This window comes from Silene latifolia, chromosome 8, assembly GCF_048544455.1.
Source record: "Silene latifolia isolate original U9 population chromosome 8, ASM4854445v1, whole genome shotgun sequence".
Lineage (NCBI taxonomy): Eukaryota > Viridiplantae > Streptophyta > Magnoliopsida > Caryophyllales > Caryophyllaceae > Silene > Silene latifolia.
In genome coordinates this window covers 7,236,889-7,243,195 of record NC_133533.1, presented here as the reverse complement: position 1 = coordinate 7,243,195, position 6,307 = coordinate 7,236,889, and positions in this window count along the sequence as shown.

Below are 6,307 nucleotides of genomic sequence, written 5' to 3'. Positions count from 1 at the left end.
TGGGTTGAACAATACGGGTTATTTTGGATTATTGTTAGGTCGTGTCAAATTTTGACAGGTCTACCTCTGATATTTAGTTCTCTATCTTATTATTATTATGTTTTGATCATAAATTCATAACAAACTGAGTATTGTTTCTTTCAAAATCGCGAAAGTGGCAATTTGCCCCATTAACTTTGTTCAATGGTGAAATTAGGCCCCTTAACTTTCAATTGTAGCAATCAAGCCCCATAACTTTAATAAAAAAGTGAAATTCAACCCCATTATTTGATTTTTCATGAAATTCCACCAAAATTCATTTTTATAATCCAATTAATCAAATATAAAATTTAATTTTATAACTTTATAAATTTTATACAATCCAATTTTTTATAATTTTACAGTTTTAGACAATTTATTCTAAATATAATAATAGTTCATACGATTGTATTACATTTTTATTTTGTTTAATATAGATGAATGTAAAATTATTATTTAGATGAGTAACTAAACTTATATAAATTAAGAAGGTTAAAATTAGTAATTTTATGTATTATTAGTTGTATAATATAAATATAAAATTTTTTTGATGAAATTTAAGTGAAAAATAAAAATTGGGGTTGAATTTCACTTTTTGTTAAAGTTATGGGGCTTGATTGCTATAATTGAAAGTTAAGGGGCATAATTTCACCATTGAACAAAGTTAAGGGGGTAAATTGCCACTTTCGCGACTAATAATTGTTATGATAGAAACTATGCAAGTATTTAGCTCTCTAATTCTCTATCTTGTTTAAGGAAAGATTATTAGTTTCCGAATTGTGTTTAGGAAAATTGTTAGAATTCTATTATGATTAGGAAAGGGAATTAGGAATATATAGTTGCGCACAAATACCCTTTGCAGCGGCCTTAATTGTTATGTTTTCAACACAATTACTTTTATCATAACAATTATTAGTTTCCGGATACTTGCATAGTCGGTAGTTCCATGGAGATGAATGTTGAGCAAAAGATTAAAGGCGAAGTTAGAAGACGGAATTGCAATACGAGTGACGTATCATTTGTAGACATTCCTGAAGAAATTCAGATTGATATTTTGTCACGGTTGCCACCGAAATCATTGTTAAGATGCAGGTGTGTTTCGAAACACTGGAATGATACATTAACCATAAAAACATTCTTGCTTAAACACTCTCGTTCGTATGATAAACATTCAAAACTTGGCTTCGTGGCACCCTTGAATAGTTGGAGAAAAGGCTCGGTTATCTCATTCGACCTCAACGATGACACCACCCCCAAAACAACTGAATCTCGGATCAGAGGGCAGGATGTATATTTCACTGATTTTCCTATGAATAATTATTACATGTCCAATATATGCAACGACCTAATTTGTCTCTTCAATTCATACTAGTTGAGATCCCGTACAAAAGCACGGCAGTTGCGAGAGTTGTGCATATAGAGCGTTGGTAAATTTTAAATGTTTACATAAATGAGTTGTACTTTAAATAGATTGTTGAAATGTACGGCTTATAATGTTAGTACACTTTTTTTTTAAAAAAAGTTTATCATTCAAAGAACTTTTAGATTAAGTTATTTTTGGATTAAGTTATTTTTATGTGAACCTATTTTTATTGTTAAAAATAATGATAGCGGACTATTATAGATGTAATATAGAGTCACTCCTATGTTATTGAATTGATCGAATTTTTTTATAAATGACATAATCTTTTAGTTTTAGTTATTATAGGAAAAATTTATAGATGAGTAATCCTTTACTAAAATAAGAAGTTGATTGAAATATTTTCAATAGGGCCCGTACACAGATTTTGCCTCTATTAATTGTATGAAATCAATATAAGAATAACTAGTTTTAAACCCGTGCAAAATTGCACGGGTATGTATTTTGGCCAGTATTAATGTTTTTGGATGTATATTTGTTTTTGCATTTCTACTGTACTTATCTAGTTGGTCTAAATCTACGATCTACATAATTTATGTTTAAATTTGTTACAAACGCGTGTTCACATACACTGGTTTATAAGAAAATAACGTAATCTATTCTTATAAATAAAAATTGCATACATAAAAAACTTTACATTCGGATAAAAGAAATATAATCTAATATAATCAACTTTAACATATGTATGTAATTCATTTGCGTTTTATGTTTGATCCCGTATATAAATGTTATTCCTTCTTGAAATTATGTAATTCAATTTCCTTTACTCGCATTTGTAATTCATTCTGCGTATATGTTATTAATTTTATTTACACGGAATGTATAAAATTATTTCATAATATTAATTCATAGAATTATTTCATAATATTAATTCATAGAATTTTTTCATAATATTATTTCATAGAATTTGTTGTAAGACGGAATTTATCGCATGTTTGAAAAGACTAAATCAAGAAATAAATACATTGCACACTCACGGGTCCCACCATAACATGAATTTCCAAAAAAAAAAAAAAAAAACCTGCATTAATGACGTGGCGCGATGAGGATTGAGTATTGTCTTTTGTATTAATATAGATAAGATTATAGGGCTCACCTCATACGTAAAGAGATTTTGCCTCTATTAATGATCTGTCAATCAATAATAATAAAATATTTTTAATTGGATCCCACTTTAGTTGTCAATTAACTGAGCGGGAAAACTTTTAAGAATCCTTAATCTTTTAGTTTTAGGGGGATTCAATGCGTTCCGGTCTTATAAACTTACAAACCCGGGAGTTTATCCATCTTCCTACAATAACTATCAAGTCTGAGGAACTTTTCAAATCTTGGTATGCATTAGGGTTTGATCCTGTACATAAGGTATTCAAAGTTCTGAGTATTATTTACGGAAGTACAACCAAGGCCGCGATATTGACCGTTGGATCAAAATATTGGAACCCAATAGACTACAAATGTTTACCTAGTTCACTGATTAAGAAGTCGCCGCCTTTGTGGATTACCATCAATAGCATTTGTTTTGATGGGGTGATTTATTGGGTTCATGAAAATACACTCGATAATTTTATTTTGCTAACGGTTTTTGCTTTTGATTTGAATCGCGAGGTGTTCAGAGAATATGAGCATGTGACGACACCCATGAGCGATAAGCTATTCAGATTCTATTTGACATCTTTGAAAGAGCGCCCAACTCTGTTCATTTGGAAGATTAAAAGTGATGACACTCAAGAGGTAGAACAATGGACATTATTTAACCATAAAAATCCGAATGCGGCTTGGAAAATGAGGAATATTACTAATCATAATTTTCCAATAATGGTACCTAAAAGTTTTGATGAGATATCTAAAAAAGCTGTTGCAGGTGGTAGCACCCTGCTACAATTTTCGATAGGGATTAATTCCGAGTGTTCTTGGTATTTATGGTATGATCTTGAGAAGTTCGCCTTAGAATAATACTCCGTGTATATATCCTCTTTTATTTTTCTCATTTGACTTTGATAGTCAACAAGTAAAACTTCGATAATTTATTGGAAAATAGCTACTTTTTTTTTGAAGGGAAAAGCCTGAAGGCATTACTCAATTAATAAGCGATCAAAGTTTACAGCAACATTTGCCGAAGGGGGCAAAATATCCTCCCAAACGACTTTGCCAGGAATACGTGGAACAAAATGAGCAAGTTCGTGTGCTACGCAATTATTAATATGACCTACATGTGACCAAATAACTGAAAGAATATTACTACTAAAAGCAAGAATGTCATCGATTAATAAATGAAACATGCTCCTTCCTTCTTTGCGATGTCTGATGGCTTCGATGACGAGAAGACAATCACTCTCGACTTCCACCTTAAGGATACCTCTCCGCGCCGCTTCTTCGAGTCCATCCAAAACAGCCATCGCCTCAGCAAAATAGACCTCCCAAGACGATTCCCTGATCACGAACAAACCCCAAAGCACCTCCCCTCTTCCATCACGACACACCACTCCCGTCCCAACTCCCTCCCCTTCTTTTACCCCGGCAACAACATTAATTTTGACGAAGCCCTCCCTCGCAGGCCTCCACCCAGCGTCCCCATCCTCCCCTTCATCCCTCGGTTGTCTTCTCTGACAGCCTCCTCGACCCTTATTCGACCCCATCAGCTCCCCAACCCTCTCCTGCTAGTCCTGCATGACATCTTTCGCTCTCCGTATCACCCCATATCCGGTTCCACCTCTATATTTTGTAATACCATTACCTGCAGATGCAACAATTCAATTAAATTATGAGTAGTGCTGACGCTTCCGAGATTTTAGTTTAAAAACTTTGTTAATGTAAATGTAATGATTTATGGAGTATCTTCTTAGATTGTAATGCTGTAAATCTGTAATACAATGCAATCATGATTTATGGAGTATCTTCTTAGTTTAAAAACTATGTTGCGTGTTATTGGACATTAAACCCGAATCATACATTCTTGCTGCTGAAAGAGGAAATTACTAGATTGAAAGGAGCTTTGACTAAGTGTATGTGTACACAAACTTTAACTTGGTCTCCAACAGAAACAAATGTTGTTGTTGCCAGTTCAATCTGAAAGCCGCTGTCGTGGACAGCGGCTTCAAGGTGGGCAGGGACCGTAATTTGTTCTAAAGTCGCTGTCGACTTTGAAAAAACATGCCAAAAAAATGACGTGGACCCATGTCACCCATCAGGTGTAATTAGTTTCAAAGTAACACTATTTTGATGTTAAATTGTTTTGTAAATAATCTCAAATGAAAAAAAGTTCTGTAATTTGACCTGTTAAATGGGTTGGTCGGGCGGATTATAGGTTGGGTAATTTTGAGTTCTGGTAGAATTCGAGTTGGGTGTCAATAAAATAGGGGTCAAGTTTATACGGGTTTCGAGTTGAGATAGGGTCAAAAACGGATAGATCAACGACTTTTAGTTTTCTCCGATTTGTTTACAACTTTCTTTTACATAATTTACCATGACTTTTTTGAGTTTGAGTTGAAAAATACGGGTTATTTTGGATTATTGTCAGGTCGAGTCAGTTTTTGACAGGTCTACTTCTGATATTTAGTTTTCTATCTAATTTAAGGAAAGATTGCTCTGCATCAAGATACTATCAATTCTAATTTAAGGAAAATTGTTAAAATTCTAATAGGATTAAGAAAGGGAATTGCTAGTACAAATACTCTTTGAAGCCGGCTTGTTTTGGACACAATTACTTTTATCATAGCAAATTTAATCTTGTTTCTTTCATAATTATGAATACTTGCATAGTCGATAGTTCCATGGAGATGAATGTTGAGCAAAAGATTCAAGGCGAAGTTACAAGACGGGAGTGCAATACGAGTGATGTATCATTTGTAGACATTCCTGAAGAAATTCAACTCGATATCTTGTCAGCTGCCACCCAAGTCATTGTCAAGGTGCCGTATGTTTGAAACACTGGAATCATACGTTAACCATACAAGCATTCTTCCTTAAACACTCTCGTTCGTATGATAAACATTCAAAACTTGCCTACGTGGCACGCTTTAATAATTGGAGAAACGGCTCGGTTATCTCATTCGACCTCAACGATGACAACACCCCTAAAACAGCTGGCTCTCTGGTCATAGGGCGGGACGTATATTTCGCTGATTTTCCTATGACTAATTATTTTCACATGTCCAATATATGCAACGACCTAATTTGTCTCTTCGATAAAGATTCAACGTTTGCCGGTCTTATAAACATTAAAACCCGGGATTTTATCCGTCTTCCAAAGAATAACTATCAAGTCCGAGGGTCCTTTCAGACTTTGGTATGCATTAGGGTTTGATCCTGTGCATAAGGTATTCAAAGTTTTGAGTATTATTTACGAAAGCACAATCAAAGAGGGTACTACAACAAGGGCCGCGATATTGACCGTTGGATCGAAACATTGGAACCCAATAAACTACAAGTGTCTACCTAGTTCACTGATTAAAAAGTCGCCTCGGCGTACTATCATCAATAGCCTTTGTTTAGATGAAGTGATTTATTGGGTTCATAAAAATACAATCGATAATGTTAGTGTGCTAACCGTTGGTTCTTTTGATTTGAATCGTGAGGCGTTCAGAGATACCGAGCTTGTCACGACACCCATGAAAGACTGGACATTCAGATACTATTTGACATTTTTGAAAGAGTGCCCAACTCTGTTTATTTGCAAGATGAAAAATTATTACACTGGAGAGGTAAAAGTTGAACAGTGGACATTATTTAACCATAAAAATCCGAATGCGGCTTGGAAGAGGAGGATTTTTACTACTACTGATTTTCCCAAAGAGGTAACTTACGGTTATTATGGGATCCCTGTTGCAGGTGGTAGCACCGTGATACAATATTCTAAATCGATTGATTCCA